At 51.4% G+C, this 19,971-nt stretch overlaps 1 long non-coding RNA gene across 1 annotated transcript; it reads left to right on the top strand.

Moving 5' to 3' along the window:
* The first annotated feature begins 248 nt into the window (after nucleotides 1-248).
* LOC115343426 lies at nucleotides 249-13,740 on the top strand. Its single transcript, XR_003924123.2, has 3 exons — nucleotides 249-1,108; nucleotides 4,837-4,992; nucleotides 13,451-13,740. It is a non-coding gene; the product is annotated as an uncharacterized LOC115343426 (long non-coding RNA).
* Nucleotides 13,741-19,971: the final 6,231 nt, after the last annotated feature.

The following is a 19,971-nucleotide window of genomic DNA, read 5'->3' on the forward strand; positions in this document are numbered from 1 at the left end:
TCTCTGTTAATGCCAGGGTCTGCCTGTGCCTGTTGTCCCTCTGTCACGTCTAGTGGACACAAGGAAGGAGGGGATGATCAGAGGTGGTTGCATGAGAGAGCTCCAGGGCAGAGAAGGAGTTTCAGCCCATGGGGCAAAGATGAGTGCTCAGACTTCCTGATCTAGTGCTTTTTTCCAAGAAGGAGAGGGACAGACAGAGTTGGAGCCAGACAGGGGGATGCTGCAGAGGGATGGATGGAAAGAGATGCCCAGAGTGAACAGTTGAGGTGGAACCAGCTCCAAAACCTGTGGCTGGGGCTGACTCCTGGTTCCGATGAGGCCAGGAGCAGGTCTTGCACAGAAGGAAGGATACTTCTGTGCCATGCTTCACAGAAGCTGTTCTTCACAAGCATCTCCATTCCTGGCAGCTCCTGAATCTCTGCTGCTCCTGCAGCAAGAAGCTCAAGGAGGGCTATCTGTGGGGGTAGTTTGAGGAACCTGAGTGAAGAACAAGCCATTTAGGAAGAGCAGAAACACTGGAGCTGGATTTCCCGGCTATCTGTGCCTGGAGGAACAGACTCCATGGGGATCCTTTGCTGGTAAATAAGGTCTGAACTTCTGCATGCAGCCTACAGGCATCTGTGAAGTCTTAGGTCCTCCACCCTCCTCCCGAAAATCTCCCAGGAACATCATATCGCTGAGAACTGCACTAGATGTTTGGACATGAAGCTGGGCAAGCTTTCAGAGGGCTGAGAGAGATACACAGAGTGCTATCCCATGACCTCTGTTTCATTAGGAAACTTGGCTAAAATGGACGGATGCACTTGGAAACCGAAGCGGGAGCCCTTTCCAAAGGGGCTGGCCTGGCTGAGCGCAGTCTGCTTTGGAGCTAAGATAAAGGGCACTATAAAACCTGCAAAAGCCCCTGAACTGGCGTGCTGAATCTCACCCTGGGCTCCAGGTCGGAGGGTTGCTGTGGCTCCAGCAGGGAGATGAAACTGGGGCTGGGCCAGCTTGGGAGCCCAGCATGCCTCCATGGATATGGTGACTCCAGGCTCAGCCATCTCTGCACGGCTCTTGCGGAACCCAGGGGTGACACCAGGCGAACACCAGTCCTGCACGGCTCCAGGTATGAGGGTGGAGGGATGGGATGCAGTAGGACTGAGGACTGGCTCTGGCAGGGTCCTGCATGGGAGTGGGGCTGGGTACCAACCTGGGGCATTACACAGGGGATTTGGCCCTATGTGAGAGGCATGGGGATGCAGAAAAACTGACATACAGTCCTCCCTCTCCTTCATGCTCTCATAACAGAGCTCAGCATGTGAGGCACAGTTCCATATGCTTCTGCCCTTGCTCTCTACCCCAAAGGTACCACAGCCCCAGCATCTTGGCTTGCCTAGCTTCAGGGATGCTAGAGGGAGATGCTGGCTCCTCTGTGCGGCTAAAGGACCATGAGTCACCCCCAAATTGTGTCCTTTGGGAGGGAGAATTGGGCTGTGGGAAGAACAAGCAAAAACCTGGTATTCTGAGATGATGAGCGAGAGAAAGCGAGTCCTTCCATGGCATGGCAACACTGAGCAAAGGGGCTGCTTCACCTCCTGTGCCTGCTCCTTCTTCTGCATCCTTGCCCCAGGACTGTGCTGCCCAGGGTGCCAGGACATGGGGCTGGCTTCTCCCCATTGAGAACCCCCCTTCATCAATCCCATGCTGGCTGACCCATGCCACCCTCCCTCCTGCCTCAGCCCCTCTCCTGGTGAGCCCTGCTGCAACAGGCGACTGCCCTGGGCTCCACAACCAGCTGATAAATCATCCCCATGGCAGGCACAGGGGTGGCTGATTTATCCTCTCCATGCTTTGTGTGCTGAGGACTCCTTGCCACCAAGCCGTGTCTCCGGACAGGTGCTCGGGTTTCTGTGGAGATGGAGGAGGCAGCTGGACCATTACCTGTCTCAGACAGTGAAGATCTGGCAGGAGGGTCCTTGCTCATCCCCTCATTGGAGACTGCTGAGGATCTGGGGGATTTTGGACACCTCCTCTGCAGCATAACGGGTGGGAAGGGTGCACAGCAGTTTTGGGTCTGTGCAAGGCTTGTCTCCCTTCCATCGTTTCCCAATCAGATGCTGGGACAGAGGCATTATCTCAAGATCAGGGCTGGTTTTGTTGTGCAAAAAGCCCTGGAGATACTGGGAGGGGAGTTTCTCTGGGGATGTGGAGATGCGGTGGGAAGGGCATGGATGGGGCCGGTGAAAGGATGGATGGGAAGTGGTGGCCCCTCCCAGCCACAGAAAGTTGATGTTTTTATCACTCTCAGTGTAGCTTTCTAAACTCAAGGCGACTGGCCTTGTCCCAAAGAGCCTGCTGTCTGCAGATAAGGACAAGCAGGATGGTGAGGGCCGAGACCTGGCACTAGGCAACATTAATGGAGATGTTAACAACTTTAAAGAGAATCTTCCCTGTTTTTTTTTTTCCTCCTCTTGCTCATCTGTTTGAGGCTTGGTGACCATATGCCATCGTGAGGTCTTTGGAAGGGGCAGTAATCTCCTGCCTGAAGGGGCAAGCTGTCTATGCAAGTTGTGGGATTCAGGGAGCTGGTCCTTGTGGGCACCCTTGATTGGCAATAGGAAATGGTTGCAAACAGGGAGTGACCCCTGAAGGACCCTGCCAGAGAGGGTGGCCCAGACGGGAACCGTACGGGATACTGGGGTCAACATAGGCCCATCTCCCCCTTTTTCTGTAAATGAGCCCCATGCTCCTCACAGCTGAGGTCATGCATCCTCTGAAAAATGCCCCATCCACTTGGTTGCACCCCCAGCTGCTGCCCATGCTTGTCCTGTTGCAGAAACCCGGGCGGAGCGGTGCCTGTGGTGAACTCACCACCGCCTGTATTGACCCCATCACCATCCCCGCAACCCAAGGTGCGAAGGTGACTTCACTGGCTGCCCGGGGCTGGCTCAGGAGGGGCAGCAGCTGCAGCTCTGGCGGGGACTTACACCTATCACTCTGTAACTTCTGACGGAGGCTGGATTTGCTGAAATGTTCACTGGATTTTTTCCAGCCTGCTGGGGCCCATAAATCTGGCTGTGCAGAGGCCGCTCCTGCTCCTTCCCCTCGGTGAGCGGGGCTGGTATTTTTCTTGGAGGGTGAGACTGGTTGCAACCCTCCTTCCAGCACCTGCTGCTCCACCTCGAGCCACATTCCTGAGCGGTGGCGGAGAACAGGTCTGTCTCCGCCAACCGGGGATGCTGTGGCCTCCGAGCCGGCCCCGCTTCCCCCAGCTCCTCTGCAGCAAGGCAGTGAGGAGGTGTTGGTTTTCTCCCTGCTCCCACAGAAGCCCCTTTTCTCCAGCCATCAACCTGCTTCAGAGCCAGAGCGCCTGAGTGCATGTTAGGGGCAGGACTCCGAAGACCATCCATGATGGTTTCTTCTTGGACAGAAGGATCAGAAACAACCTGAGGATGCTGTGTTAATGTCCTGTTCAGCATCGATTCTGCGGGGGGCTGCCCCGGCTCAGCTGGGGATTTGCTGTGGAGCATGGTGCCAGGGCATTTTGTGGGACTCTCCTCCCTTTTTTGGCATGGGTCTCTCCGTACCCTTCATCTGGAGCTCAGGAGATCTTGTTGCTGGCACGGGGAGCAACCAGATCCCAAGAAACAATCCAGGATCCCCAACATGGAGGATCTCTCCCCCTGCATGGGCTGTCTTGATCTCCAGGTGGGTAGAGCCCTAGCTGCGGCCAAGGGCTCAGCAGAGCTGGCTGGGAGTTGCAGCAGGTGAGGAGGAGGGAGGTGGCTGGGCTGGGACAGCCTGGCTGTGGCAGGTCTGGATGCCCATCATTTGTGGGCATGCCCATCATTTAACATTTGTCTCACAGACCGGGATCTGCACCAACCCAGCTGCTTTTCATCATTGATCCTTTACCAGTTCCTCATGCCCTGGTCCAGAGTGAGGAGCTCTGCTTTGGCCCTCATTGTGATGCACCAGAGAAGACTGTGATGCCACTGAGAGATACTTCAATACTAAGCGAGTGTCCGAGGACCTCCTTCTTGCTCACCTCCCACCACAGTCCTCCTGCCCCCATCACCTGGACAGTTTTCCCTGTCGTCAGCAATTTCCAGATCTCCAGTGGTCTCACTGTCAAGTATATGTGAGTCCCAAACGATATGGGATGCAGTACAGTTGGCTGAGAGATGCTGGGCGAGCCTCATGGCTCTTCTTGCTGAAAGCTGCCTGGGATGTGCATGTAAAAGAGGGCACTGAGATGCACTCCTGGGCAGTGCGTGGAAAGCTAACACTGGAGAGCACTTCCATACGCCGGAATCGTGTTACATGCCTCGCTGTAATTAGGCTCTGGCTTTCCTTGCAGAATGAGCAATCGTTTCAGTAATCTGCCAGAGCAGAGTTATGGGCATGTCAGGCTGGCACAGGGGGGCTGTAAAACCAGACCTGCCTGACCCACAGCCATCATCTGTCAAAAGGAAACCACCTGGCCAGAGCAAAAGGGATTTATTTGCTTCTTCCTTCATCCCATTCTCGCAGGCAGAATGTTGGCTCCTTGGGGAGTCCCCGGCCCCACTGTTGCAAAAAGCAGCCATTTGTGCCTCTTTCAGCTCTATTCCCTGATGCTTCTAACCCAGCATCATGCTCCACACATGAATCCTAAAAACCTGCACTTTCTGCTCCCAGAAACATCCTGCACTTGTCCCCAGCACAGGGACAAGTTAGGAGAGTTTTACACTGGCTTCCAATGGCTTTGTTCTCCAGGCCTGCTCTGCATGGAGATGGGGTGCTTCTGCAGTGGTTTGCCCAGGTAAACACCCCATGCTTTCCCCAAATCTTTTTTGTTCTGTTTGTTTCCAGGAATGTTTCATAGGAGGTGTCTGACATCCAGCTGCAGCCAACGATCATCTCCAGCAGCTTGGCTTTTCTGCTGACCACACCCGCTGAAGATCATGCACCAGGAAAAGGTCATATAATCGGCCCACAAGAAAATACATCGTTCCCCAACCCCCTCCTGTAAGTTGTCAGGTATCTTTACAAGCAGATCAAGGACTTGGGATGCAACTTAATTCAAATTTAAAAGCGTATTCCCTTGAGCTGCCGAATTTAGTATGAAAGATACAGCCGAATTCCTGGTCCTCCTGGTGCACTGCGGAGACCTCCTAAGACCTCCCAGATCCTGCCACTTTCTGCCCACATCTGTTCCCCCTGTATCTGACCCTATCAATGCCAGCAGCACTGGGCCACCTTTGCTGTGCCAGTTTGGATGCTCAGCACATGACAGCATCCTGTCTCACGGTAGATGACTCATTTGGGACCTGCCCCAAGTCCCACCCTGAGATTTCCACTGCAGCCACATTATTAGCTCCCAGACTTGATGGATGGGCTTGTTAGCCTTAGGTTACTCATGAAGCATCTTTCTTCTGTAGTTTCTGATTAAAAACATCTTTCTGCTTCATCTTTGTGGGAAGTACAGCACTTATTGCCAGGCTGCAGCTTCATTTAACCTCTTTGGCCTAAGTTAGCCAAAAATAACTAAACGCAGGAGGTTTTCAGAAATATAACTACTTCCCAACTGTCTCTTCTGGATGTGGAGTGACACTGCTCAAGTGTTGGTTGTTTGCCCTCTGAGAGACCCCACTTGTCTGGGCACTGCCAGCACACTGGGGTGCTCTTTGCCTCTGGGAGCCTTTTGTGGTCTGGTGGTCATGAAGGTTAGACTCAACAAAAGGCTGGGGAGGTTGATGTGTGTTTGGGGTGTCCCCATCTGCTCTGTTTGGGTACCCAGCACCTCAACATCTGCAGTTGACTGTGTCTCACCTGAGGTCAGCTTGGCCAAACAGAAACTCTGTCTTACCCCATCATTGAGTGGTGGTGACGCTGCTCAGTTTCTGCATGAGAGTCTACTGGTTAGAGCACTTGGCTTATAGCCGGAAGACTGGTTTTGTAGGCTGCTGGCACCAGAGGAAAGTCTTAGGAAGGGCCTCACGTACAGCTTACACTGCTCCCTGAGGAGCTTCCTTGTTGGACAGAAGCAAAACTGAGGATGTCAGACCCTTGCCTATGGAGGTCAAGCAACTCTCTGACCCCTAAGTGAGAACCTGTGCTGGAGAGGTGCTCCAAAGAAATGCACCCCTTCCTGATCAAAAGAGAAAGCATTGGTCCTTGGGCCAAGTGCAGAAGGCTGTCTCCAACTCTGGTCAACCTCCTCATGGTTTGGCAGACAGTGCTGAGACCAGACGACAGACAGCACCAGCACTGTCCTGCCTCTGGTGTTTCCTACTGTGTCCCATCACAGCATGCTGCCCAACCTGAGCTGAGTCCTGCATTTCATGCACAGGACATGCAGGTGCCTGAATCTGCTTCTAGAGCTGAGACCTCCCATTGGGTTTTGCCTGGTGGATCAGTGCAAGCTGTAAGGTCTGCAGGAGAACAGCTTCATCCCATGTTCAGCTCCAGCTGGATGACTGTCAGGCCAAGGCAGGGGAGCTGTAGTAAGTGTGTGTGTGCGCAAGATACTGAGGCTGGAAGAGCAATGGTTTGAGGGGGCTGGATTATAGTGTGCACCCAGACTGGTGTTTCAGAGTGGCTGGAAGTGCTCCCTGGTGTTTGCTTCCTTTCTTTCATCACTTTCAGATCCAAAGAAACAGCTGAAACCTCTGAAAACAGTGAACTTAGAAGGAAAAAAAAAACCAATCCCCAAACTAAAAAGATCAAGGGAGCTTTGAGGGCTTTATCTTCCAAGAATCTGGCATTATTTTGGGGAAGGCAAGTGGGGCAGAGCAGCAAAAGACTTCAGATGATAGCCCCTGCCTCTGATCCCATCGGGCTGTGGGTGCTGTAAGGCCAGCCCATCTCTTGGATGCAGTTGGGCAGATCCCAGGCTGCGGAGAGCCAAGACTCAGATTTATTTCTGCAGTTTCCCATTATCCGAATGTCCTGTTGGAACAGCACCAAAATGCAGTGCCGGGAGTTTTGTAACGCTATTTTCCACTGCAGTGCATGGAGCTTGCACATCCCATACCCAGCCTGGGCTTCCCGGTGCAGTCAAGGGGTCAGATGAGGCCAAAGGGATATTGCCCCTCCTGCAGCACCCCAGATATTCAGGTCCAAGATAAACAGAAGCTCCCCCATGGTGTGACTGAGAGGTGAGAGAAGAGATGATACAGTGGGATGCTGGCCCCGGAGGAGGGGACATGTCGCAGCTTCATTGCTTTTTCCTAGGGTGTATGCTCAGATCGTGCAGGGTGATCTGTACTTCTGCCCTGACCCTGGCTGCAACTTTGCCCTTCGGGTCTGAAAGTTCTTCCTTCCCTCTCTAGAATTATTTCTTCAACAGGGAGCCAGGATCTAGCCACAAACTATGAAATAAGGCAAATTGCCACCCATCGTGCCCACAGTTTAAAGATGCTGCAGTGAGAGACACTAGAAACATTACACTTTGGGGCACATCAAGTCACAGCGGCCAGCAAAGGATTAGCTCCCACCAGCATGGTAGCTAAAGGCAGAGATGTGATCTGTTCCCCTAATGCTGTTGGTTTTCCTGTAAAACTACAGCATCACTTAGTGCAGGAACCCCTTTCTGCTGGGTGCACACACAGCTACTCTACAAAGCACTGCTAGCCTGGCTGGGCAGGTGGAAAAAAAATCACCTTGCTGGCCAGGAAAAGCCCACATATGTTTTCCTGCAACCTTTGCAGGTAGAAGAGCTGGGTAACAGCTGCTCTCCAAGGAGATTTTTGCACATCTGCAAAACAATGCTGTCTGCAGTCAAGGGTTTTTTCTGTAAAGGGTTTCTGAGGTGGCAAAAAGTAGCCACTATGGGTTTCTGCATGTAGCACCTTACTCTTTAAGAACATGACACTGATTTAGAGAAATAACTGGTTAAAAGCTATTACCCTGCTCACTCTGAACTCTAAAGCACTTCAGCAAAGCATCCATATCAGGCAAAGACATCCTGAGTTTAGCTGGTCCAAGCAAGGTGGGTGATTCACCCTTGCCCAGAAGGAGCATGCGGTCTGCTCCCCTTGCTGGAAGGCTGCTCGAACTCCAGACAGATGCCGTCTTGTACACAGGTTGCACAATCCTGCTCGGCAGCTCAGGCTGTGGAGTTGCAAAACACGAAGCTGTCTGTGGCAGTCACACTGTGGCGACTCATCCAAGAGCAAGCTGTGAGCTCATCTGTCAGGGGTGCCAGGCTTTCCAAAAGCACAGACAAAGATGCCGATTAGCAGGGTTTTAACAAGCAGTAAATTGGGAAAGTCCATATTTCCTACTGAAACTGGGCAAGAAAAGCAGCTACTGCAGTGCCCCCAGTATTGTAGATGTCAAGGCGTGTGCAAGGTGCTGGCTGCTGGCAGGGAGAGGGAGGGATGGGTAGGGAGGAGGGATCATTTTTCTTTTTCCAATACATTTTTCATTAATAAAGCACCTGTGTGGGTGCACATCAGGCCTTGTCTGTGGTCGAGGGTGGGGCCAGCACCGCCCTGGGTGGTTGTGCCGGCCCCTATCACCAGGCAGGGCTGCCCTGATCTAATGTGGTCAGAAGTAATCCCATACAATTATTATGAACAAGTGCTGTTTTCCTTGGAAATAAAGAGCTTTCTTTCAAAATATCCCATTTTTATGAAATATCGTTTTTCTGCTGCCAAGTTTGATTGGGATTTTTTCCAAAACTTATGATTTTTTAAATTCTCTTTTTTTTTTTTTTAAATCTGAAACTCTCCCAAAAAACTCCATCAGAGAGAATGGAAAAAGCATGGAAGGAATGTGTTTTCTGTTGGCTCAACACTGCACCCAGGCTCAGTGTGATGAGTAACCTTGGCTAATTAACAAACAAAGATACTGTGCCACCCCAGAGCAATGCACTTGCTATTACTGTGCACTGACAGCTTGCTGCAGACTGTGACTGTAAACCTGATGCAAGCTGAAAAACCAAGACACTTGAGCCTGAAATTGTTCAAACCTCTTCTAATTACTGTTAAAAAGCTAAGTAGCTTGCCCTGAGAAATTATGTGAAAGTGCAACATTTTAAGCTATGTGTGGTGGGTCAGGGAGATTGACAGCCTGTACACAACACTCCCTCTGCCTGCTGGGCTGGCAGACCCAATTTGCTCATGTGCACTGATTTCTGCAATGTCCCTGAGGTCCCCAGGAAACATTTCTCTTTCCTTCATCTCTGAGGACTGGCTGTATATCTGCTCCTTCTCTTCCCAGAAGTTTTTTCCCCAGCTTTTCCCAGATCACAACCCCAGTTGCAGATTTCTCCTGCCTGCATCTACCTCTGCCATGCAACCATCTCCCTCTCCTTGGGGCAGTGCCAGGGAGGTGCAATTTGGCCCGTCCCCCAGAGCAGTTTTCCTCCCTAGAAAGATCAGAAGAACAGGTTGCAAAGAAGCAACTCGCAACCATGCAGACATGGGACAGGAGAAGGGCATGTGCCTGTGCGCGTTGTCACATTGCCCACTAAAACCAAACTAGGACAGTCCTGCTAATAAATAGCACAGAGAAAACTGAAGAGGAGGAAACCACAAAGTGCTGGTGCAGAGGAGGAGATCGAATGCTGAGGAGATGAAGGGTCCCTCCTATGGTATTTCCTCACTGCAGGGAGATCGTGGAAGAGGAGAAACTTTTCATGTAGCTCCAGCTCCCGGTAGAGGAGAGTGTGCAGCTTTGTGCTCAAGCATGCGATATACAGCCAGTAATGCTGCAATAGAGTGGCAGAAAAACATATGGAAAATGCAAAATCCAGCAGAGTCAAATCATCAGCACCCACCATAGCATGTTCAGCACTCTTGTCTACAGAAATTGTATTAGGAATATCTCCCAGCAAAGGAAAGTAAGAAAACCTCTTTCTCCTGGGCTAGCTTCTCCCACACAGGGAGGGGGGGATTGTTAAACTGGTGTAGGATAGCTTTTCCAACCACAAGACAATGGCCAGGGTCTCTGTCATTAAAATTGCCAGCCTATGCTTTAAGTGGCATAGTTTGCAGGCTGAACTTTAAGGGTCCTTGACAGGTCATTGCAAAGCTTCCTAGAAAATTCTAGCATGTGAGCTTGTCGTTGGCATGCAACACTGATAAACAATCCTCAGTGCTGGTGCTTTCCATCCCCAACACTGCAGTGAGAATATCAGAGGTTTCTCTTTCCTGTGAAAAGCCCATAAGCCAGCCAGGTAATTAATTTTCTGCTTTTGAGGAGAGCTTAGTCTGGCAAGGAGTTCAAGGCAGGAGCATTAGCAGAGCTCAGCTCCCGCTGAACCCCAGGAGAGATGGATGTACATTCTCTTAGGGACCCGCTCAGCTGGGACGCAGCTAGTGAAAGCAAAACAGGCTTCTTAACAGGAATCACATCCTGAGTCATTATTTTCAGATACTTGAACATCAGCCAAGGACATACAGTGAGTATGTCCCAGCGTGAGCCCTCTTGATTTTATTGTCCTGTTATTTCACCATGCACGAGGTCGCTGCCTATCCTGGGCTTTGTGTGGTTGACCCAGCTCTGCCTGACTTCTCACCAGACCTCGGTGCCATCCAGCAACAAGCAGGGCCCAGTGCATGTCTCAGAAAACCAACATAATGAGGAGGTGTTGTTGCATCCCGGGGTACCAGCATTACATCATTTCCCCATCCAGCATGCGATGTGTTGGGGTTTCACCATGAGCTGTGGCGTTTCCACGTGGGACATCCTCCAGTCAGGGGCAGCTCTGGTTACTCAGGGACCTGGAGGCTTTTCCGAGTGCTCTTACAAACCAGATGGGTTATTGCACAAATTGCAGCAGACATTTCCACATTCTCCTCTCCATGGCTGCTTCAGGAGGTGCGGAAGGGAGGCTGGGGTGCTGTTTCTGCCCCCTCTCATTGTTGCAGTAGTTGTCCTAAGGGAGCGGGGTAACGGATTTCTTCATGTGCTGGGATCAGTGACCTGCAGGTCTGTGTGAGGTGATTTGATGAAAGAAAAACACACATTTTGCCAAGTCTTATTGCGCCACTTGCTCTTCATTGACAAGTGCCGACTGTGCCCCAACCAACTCCCTCATGCAGGTGGGTTGGCTGGTGGCAGCAGATCACCATGGAGGTGCTCCTGCGTGCTGAGAGCAAGAGCTCTGAGTTTACGGACAGCTGGTGGTGGCCTCTGTGCAAATCCAGATATTGCTCCCAGGTCAACTGGGGCTAAAATAGCCAGTTGGTTCAACAGGCCGGGCTATGCCTGCTCAGCACACAGTTCCTTTCATGTCCCCAGTCTCAGGGCCATGCCAGCTCTTGGCCCTGAGAGGTATGATCATCAGCTACCCTGCAGACCTCGCATCCTGGGTTGGGTGCCTTGTGCATGATCCAGGATGGGTCCCTCATTGAGGCTCAGCCTTATGATGCTGCTGCTCAAGTGGGCGCACACATCAGGGGTTTGTTACGGTCCAATGCAACAACATGGCACATCACCTTGGGGACAAATGCCCATCTCCAAAGGGTGAAACATCTTCCCTCCGTGCTGCTTCTCCCCTCTGTCCCCTCCTTTGCCCCATTGTGTTGAGCCCAAAGAGCAGAAAATGACTCAACAGCAGCTTGCTGCCTTTTTGCAGGGGCTGGGGGATCCCCTCCCCCCTGCGGCCGCTGCTGTGTGTAAGTGTTTTATTGTTTGCCTGTTGAGGTGTGAATGAAGTAATGGGCTTTCTCCGTCACTTCATCCGTCTCTGGCTGACAGCTTTGCTTAGACACATTGTGCTGTTCTGTATAAACCCTGTCACCTTGCCATCTCCAAACAGACAGCTTCCTCTGGGAAACTGTAATCAAGCCCTCCTGAGCACTCAGCTAGCACTGTCCGCGGCTCATAAATCACGGCAGCTTTCCTGGAAAGTCGCGAGAGGAGACAGACGGACTGACACACATGCACCCAGCCGTGGGGTCCCATGGCTCCTGGGCAGGCGGGCGGGCAGGCGCCGCGGGGCTGGCCACGGGCAGCAAGGCGTTCCGGGAAGGAGGGAAAATTTGGCTGCCGATGCGAGTGCGCCTGGCTGGGGTGCGAGGACCTCAGTGAGGTGAGGAAATGTTTCTGCTGACCCCAGTGCTGCACCAGCCCGTGCATTGCCTGGCACTGCCATGGCATCTCCGGAGTGCCTGAGGTTGGAGGCGCCTGTTTTGGGAGCCAGGGCTGACCCACTGGCAGTGGGGATGCTCATTGAGGGTGGTTCACGGTCTCCGTGCCCAGGCATTAGATGGGCAACACTTTTCCCTTGGTGGTGCTGAAGTCTCTTCTGATACCAAGTCATCGTCTCACATCATCAGAGAGGGATCATGAACCTGGCCGAGCTGCTGCTCCTGAGTGCTCAGTCATGTCAGGGTCGTGCTGGGCACCCCTCAACCTCCCATGCTGGGACAAGCATCCCCTGTGAAGTGCAATGGGAGATAGCATCCAGCCTGCAAGAATCAGCTGCCCTGAGGTCACGACTCCACTCCTCCATGCTGTACTCACCGCTCACCAAGTCCCAGCTTCAAACTGCTCAGCTCGTGCATTGTCCTGGCCCCCCTGGCAAGCCGCCTCTGCCCAGGACCCATCAGTCGTCCCGGGAGCCCAGCTGTCAGTGCGTCAGCAGCAGAGCTGCCCCATAAACCTCTCAGCACCAGGAGAACAATGCATGGGGCTTTTCTCCATCCACCTGGGTTTAAACACTGTGTCAGGAAGCAAGACAGCTGCTCCTGTTAGCAACCTGTGCCTCACTCAGTTATTTTGGAGACAATGCTCAGCCAGCTTCAGCCAAGAGCTGGCGGGAGGCGACCTGGCCACTGCCATGAGCTGCCACCACCATCCCTGGAGCTGCGTGGGCAGCAGCGTGCACCTGTGCAAAGCACCTACCCATGCATGCCATGGGACCAGCACGTCCTGATCAACTGGGGCTGGGGAGACGTGGCTGAGGGTTTTGCTCTCCTAAGCACTCACTTCTCCAGGGACCCTTCAGCTGGAAAAAAGTTGTGTGCTATTTTTTTGCCAGTTTTATCTACTGGCTTGGGAATTTCATGCAGGTGGGAGGAGAAGCAGGGTGGGAATGATCAGTTCAGCACCGGCTGGAGAAGGTCTGTCCTCCTTCTGAAGGGACCAGACTCCCCACCAGCTGACAGACCTCTGTTGCCGTCAGAAATATCAATTTTGGAGGATGACAAGGCTTTATGGGCTAAAGCCCTCATTTTACCCCCCCATTTCCCTGGAGTCCATCACCAGGCTATCAAGCCTCCCCTTGCCTGAGCCCAAACCTGTGGCAGGGGTGCTGGGCTCCAGAAAAGAGGCTGGGAGCTACCTGTGTTGCAGCTCTGATTGCAAAGGAGATGAAGGCGGGTCACTGGTCCAGCACAGTTGGCGGGGAGGCATATATCTGCCCTGTGATGATGGAGTGTTAAATACCAGTGAAGCAAGAGAGGAGACAGGGGCTAAGCCAGAGTCGGGGCTCTCTATGAAATACAAGAGGACTTTATGTCTCTTTCAGGAGCCTGCAGCAACGGGCTGATGTTGAGCTGGAGCACGGTGCATTAACCTGGGATTATGAGAAGACTAACGATCACCTGCCCAGTGCTGTCATCCCTCGGCGTGATAGATGCTTAAAGACTTTGCTGGCACGGTCCTGGAGGATGGACCAGTGCAGCTGGTGTGTGTGAGGAGAAGCTGCCGGTGGGGAGAGGCAGTGAGCCTGGGCCCCGAATCCCCAGCCCAATTCAGGAAACCATCAGCATGATGTGCAGCCCTAATTAGGGGAATAAACTTAGCAAAGAATTCAAACATAAATTTGCGCTTGCTGATTTCAGACTTCACACACGTTCACTGAGCGGACGGGTTCCCCCAGGATCCTGTACTAAGCTCTGCACTGTCTCTGATTTATAAGGTCCTCTTGGACATGCTAAATATAGTATTAAGTGTAATAAATGTAGATCACTTTCCTAAATATTCTGTGATTTATGCCCAGGCTCCTTCCCCTGAGAGCTGGGCTCATAAATCCTCTGTGCAGAGCTGTTGCGGGGGGCACATTTCCTCGGGCGGGTTGGAGAGTTAATAGGCGGGAAGGGAGCACCAAGCATGAAAGGGAGCAGGGGAGAAAAGCCAGTATCGGGAGGGTCAGAGAAACAGTGGAGGGAGCTGTGGGAAAGGAGGGAGGGTTCATATCGACCTTTTTTTGGTGCATGTGGCACCCTCTTGTTGGGCAGTGGGATGCTGTGATGCTCCTGCCGGGAACGGGGCTGTGGATATCTCCTCCATGCCAGGCAATAAGGCCCTAAAGGAGCCTGCAGGAAGGGTCCTGAAGCTCTGGGCACTGCTCTGTGGGTAGGAAGCCGCTGCTGTGGTTTGCAGGTTTGCTTGGCTGACCATCCTCCTGTGCCAGCTTAAAACTGGTTGCATCCTACCAGCATGGGCTGCTCTTTGCTTCCCTTCTCTGCGTAACATCCACCATGAAGATTAAACAGGGAAAATGCTGACACGAAGGCTGGAGGATATACTGGGAAACCCCAGAGCCCAGCTGGAGGGAATTGGAAGGGTTTTACCTACATCCAGCAGAGCACAGCCTGGGGAATGGATGTCCCTTGGGATGCCCAGGGCAGCTCGCTACCCCTCCTTGGGGGACCATGTCAAGATCTGCACACCACGATGCCCTCTGCTAGATGGGGCAGCTCTGAGAGCCTTGCAGCAGTGTTAACCCTACCACAGCTTGGAGACAAGGACTGTTGCAGAGAAGGGCTGAGGGGTGTGAAACAACAGGGGAAGATGCTTTGCACATTTCCCTGCAGGGCTGTGGCAGGGGCTTTCCTCAGCTGAGCTGCCACCTTCTTCAAACTTCCCTTGATGCTTGTGTCTGCTGATGCAGTCCTTCCTCCCTGCCCCTCCTTCCCTTCTCACCCCTGGGCACCTCTTTTTCCTCACCTTAGGTGTGATTCCCTCCTTTTTGTTCCTCCATCCTCCTCTGGCAAGGTCCAGACTCCTGCCCACCAGCCCATCTTTCAGCCAAGGCCTTTTCAGCCAGACCTTCACTCTCCGCCCTGCTGACCATCTCTTCCCACCACTTTCTCCAGTGCCCATTCTCCATCCCCACTGTGGAGCACACCAGCTCATCACCCTGCCCCCTCCCTCCCACGGGACCATCCTCTTGGAAGCTGTTGCTGCAGTTCAAGCACTGTCTGGGCAGCAGAGGGATCAGCAGCTAAAATTGTGTCTCCCCTGAAGAAGCCAGGCCACCCTTGCAGCAATTTCCTACTCCACCCCATGAGAAAGCAGCCTAGGATGAGGTGTGCTAATCGAAGGGAAAGCAACGGTGCAGGCTGGGAAGGGTTGCAAGTTCAAAGGAGGAACCTCTGGGCCAAATGGGAAGGGGACCTGTTTGAAAAGAGCCTCCCAAAGGGAGGAGAAAGAGGAAAAAAATGGGAGAAGTGAAAAAAAAGCTGCAGATTGACATCAGCGTGCCCTGTGGAGAAAGGCTCGTTTGTGATCGCAGACCATGCTTCCCGAGGAGGACAAGAGGGTGATTTATCTGCAGGAACAAGAGATGGGTCAGGCAGGGAGAGATGTGAAACACGGATTTGGTCAGAGAAAACAGTCCTGCCAGCCCTCAACACAACAAGGGAGGTTGTTGTGGGAGAGAGGATTCAGCAGTCCCTTTTTTTGGAGATGATCGCACCAGTTTGCCTTCTTGGTACACGCAAGGGTAATCTCAGTGTGCAGCTTCATTGCTACTCGACCACAGCCAAAGCAGGAGGGCTACAACGGGGCATGAGGCCAGCTCTTTAATGACTGTACTCTGCATTACGGATTTCCAGTAAAAATCCATCATGATTAACGCGTTGAATTTGTCACAGCCTAGACTTTCATGACAAAAAACATGACTTTTTGGGTTTTCTCACAACAAGTCATGTTCTTTGTAATCTAATAAGTGCTGCTCCCCCACAGTCCTTTACAAACTCAGCTCTGTTTGGTTCCCGGGTCGTCACAGATGGGAAAATGACCAGAGCTGTGAAACACTTTCATGCCATTTGTCAAGTTTTATTAAATGGCTTGGAATATTTTTATTACCAAACAAGGGTTTCTCAGTGGGGCTGGGGACCCCAGCGTGGGCCCTCCTCCATCGCCAGGGCTTTCCTGTGTTTTGTGTGACTCTTTTCCCCCATTTTGCCCCCACAAACAGGCAGCCTTAATGAGAATCTGAGATTTGTCAGCAGCTTTGCATCAAGCAGGGGAAACCTAGAGCAGCATTTGTGTTTAGTTGCTTGAGATATTTCAGTGCAAAAATATGGACTGAAAATGACATCAAAGAAGCAGTGAGGTACAAACCCCCATTAAACCATTTCCCCCCCCATTGGGGAGGACAGAAAAAAGTTCCATGCAGATTTGTTCCTGTTGGTATCAGCTGGGCTGTAAGAAGCTCCCACAGATGAGGATGGGACATGCAGGTCACATCATTAGCATGACATCTGCCCTCCATCCCTAGCTGTCTCTTCCCTGTGCCGTGCCATTTTATGCCATGCCATACCATCTTGCCCTATCTTATCTCATCCCATTTCGTGCTTCTCAGTGCTGGCCTCCTCATTCCCTGCTTGCAATTAGTTTGTAAGGTCAGCGCAAGGACTCTTGCATGGAGAATGCATCCTGTCCAGTCAAAAAATCTCTTGGTCTAAATTGTTACAATGAAAATTGAGGAAGAACATGAAATCCTGGCAGCTGATATAAAGTAACATGCTGGTCTCACAGCACAATATATATGCTACCAGACGGTATTTGTGATCCACACCACAGAAAGACTGTATACAGTTTAGCAATTTATTGCAGAAATTGCAGGGATTTGGCAAAGAATGATAAGAAGGATGCGGGCTTGGAAAGCCCTTCTGGCCACAGGGCTTTGCAATGAGAGGTGGGAAGTCCCCACTGTAGGAAGCCATCGTGGTCACTGAGGAGGGTTTGTCTGGGAGACAAAAATATCTTGATTGCTTTGGCCAGACTTTAATTACCAGCCAGGAGGATGGGTCTCAACCTGGGGCAGATTGTCTGCTCCTGTCAGGTCAGGTAAGGCACAGCCAAGGCCCCAGATGACCTGGATGTCCAGGGAGACTCTGCAGCACCTCTGTGTTTCTGTGTCCTGGGCAGTGATGAGCTGGGCAGAATTTAATGCTAACAGTTCATTTTTCTGTCTCTGGTGAATTTTCTTCCTGAGATGACAGCAGGGCTGACCTCTCTGCCTGGACTGGTACCCGTCTGGGGGGATGAAGGTGAAACCCAAGCACACTGGAGTGCAGATGAGAGACCCATCAGAGGTGCTGAGGGTGTTTCCCAGCCAGAAAGGAGCAGTAGGACAGTCCTGAAGAGATGTCCGTGCACATGTGGTATCAAACACAGACCACTGTTCAGTGCCTATGCCTTAGGGCAGCGAATGGTACTGATTTGCCCCATATATTTTGGCATGGTAAGTTCTGCAGTACCTTGAAGGCTCTGAAATCAATAACTAGTAACCCTGGTCCAGTAAAGCAGGGTCTGTAATGTAATGTCTCCTAAGTCTCAAGGGCCAGGAGTGTGATTTGGATAAAATAATGTTATGCACAGCCCCATCGGAAATGAGCAGGCTGCTGGGGAGTCTGTTCATCAGGTGCTGCTTCATGTGCTGTGTAGCTACGTGATGGGATTATTTATCCAGAAACAATATTTTCCTCTTTGTAAGCCTCAAAACAATCATCACTATGTAGTGTGCATTCCCCTGCTCAGCAAAGACCAATGCACCCTCCAGCGTAACCTGTGAATATGGAAGAAATATTTGAATTTTATGAAAGTCTCTGTAGGTTGGAAGACACTTTATGGGACCAGATCCAGTATATAATTCTGCGGTCTGCAGACTAGCTTGGTCAGGAGGAGAAATCAGTTAGGACAGTCAGGCTAATGTCTTTGTGCAATGTATTTTTTCATATTACAGGTGTCAGTCTCCCATCACAGGTATATAAAGAGGATCCAGGCAAACCCAGGGAATGGTCTTCTTCCAGAAATGGTTGCAGGTAGATGTTTAGGGAAAGAAAGGACCAAGTCCTTTGTTAGAGTTTTTGTCCAGAGCCTTTGGTTGTTTCCTGGGTTGAGGCTGATGCTGGCTTGATGGCCCAGCTGTGGAGTTCACAGAGTCACAGACCTAGGACACCAAATACCAACAAAGCCATGTCCACTCTCCCTTCCTGTCACCTGCAGTAGTGATGGATCTCCAAGAGGTCAGTGAATTGTACTGCATCCAAGGACCTTCTCTTTACTCTTCTGTCTTAGACACTGTGTTTTCCCTGAGCTGCAGATTACTTGGTTCTGCCCCTAACAAATTTGCTTGTATTTTATTAGAGGTTTGCTGTGTGTTTCCATTTTGCAAATTAATATTATTTCTTTCTGTCCTTAGTCCTAAGCACACTCATCTCTTTGCAACTTTCCCTATCCTATTCAGTGTTGGCAGTGTGTCAGGTTCTCTCCGCTTTATCTTACTAAGATAGTAACTTCTGTCTCCAGATATGAATGTGTCCAACTTGCCTGTTTCCCTTCTCACCAATTTAATTTCCTTCTAATCTTGCGGGTAGTTTCAGGGCTGTTGCTCAAACCACTTGGGTCCTTGTGTTGTCTTTTATGGTAAGATAGAGTGATACACACCCAGGCTTTCCTTACAGAAGCCTGGGGATATTTAACCTGCTTCAGTACCAGCATCTGCTAATTTGATGGCACAAGCAGAAAAGCCAGCGAAGCTAGCAAACGTGGTTGTTACAGATCTGTATCGATCATTTCTTTCCCTTTGCCATTTCGCAAGCACCACCTTTATGATCTGCCCCATTGTTCACCTTTGCTTGGAAGGTGATCCTGAAATGTACAATTACACAGAATGGTTTCTTGCCTCATTCAATGCAGCTCCTGACAGCCACTTATTTTCTCATGAGTTTGACACTGGTTTGGTGCATCATGCGTCATTGCTCCCCTGCTGCCACAGGACATGCTGTAGCACACCCTGCTGCCATGTAAGGTTTCGGGTTTTTAACTTTTATCTTTTTTTTTAAACTCCTGTTTCATAGTCAGTAGTAGCTCCGGAAAATACAGTCATTTCTGAAGTATGTGAACTCTTCCATCTGGTTTGGGAAGGCAGGAGTATTTTCTTGGAAAGGATGCATCTGAAAGCTGTCTAAAGGGGCTAACTGCAAGAGAAAGCAGAAATGTCCTGGACTGGAACAACGATACCTGGGAGAAATGTGCTGGTGGAAACACAGGATCCTAGCAGGGCTGATGGAAGAGGGCTCGGGGTTCTCCAGACCAGCCTCCCACCAGCAGCAGGACTATCTTCAACACTAGATTGGTGCGGCCATGGCTTTGTCTAGCTGAGTCCTGGAAAACCCCAACCTGCACCTCTCTGGGGACCTGTCCCAGGGCATGGGGAAGAAGAGTTTCTCAGTGTCCTGCCTGGACCTACCAAGCCCCAATATGCAGCCATTGCCCCTGGTACCATCAGTTTGGCTCTGTGCTCTTTGTAACTGCCCTCCAAGTAGCTGCTGCTGCATTTCATCACAGGGCAAGGTGGCTCTGTCAGGACTGCCATATAGTGCCTGGGCTTGGTCAGAGCTCAGAGAAGACCCTGGAATCAAGACACCCGGGCACCAGCCCTCGTATATCCACATGGCAGGCTCCCAGGGACCCCACAGCTGCCACTTATGTGAGCAGAGGTTATTTATGCTGACTTTTCATTTTGTTGTTTAGTAAATCAGGAACTTGGAAATCAGCATGGTTTCTTGTGCGAGCCTCACTAACGGCCGAGGTTATCACAACAGCTATAAATCCCCCACGATTCTGGATGGGAAATCTCATTATTTCTTCTCTCCTCCCCTCCCTGGGCCATGAGACCTGGCAGAGCCACGGGAGAGAGGAGTTGATTCAATCCAGCTCTGGCTAAAGTGATCAACCATGAATCATCATCTCCTGGAGACCCTCTCCTTTGCTGAGCCTTGACTCCCAGGGAAGCTGTGCTGGCTGGTC

This window comes from Aquila chrysaetos, chromosome 6, assembly GCF_900496995.4.
Source record: "Aquila chrysaetos chrysaetos chromosome 6, bAquChr1.4, whole genome shotgun sequence".
In the NCBI taxonomy this organism is placed as follows: domain Eukaryota; kingdom Metazoa; phylum Chordata; class Aves; order Accipitriformes; family Accipitridae; genus Aquila; species Aquila chrysaetos.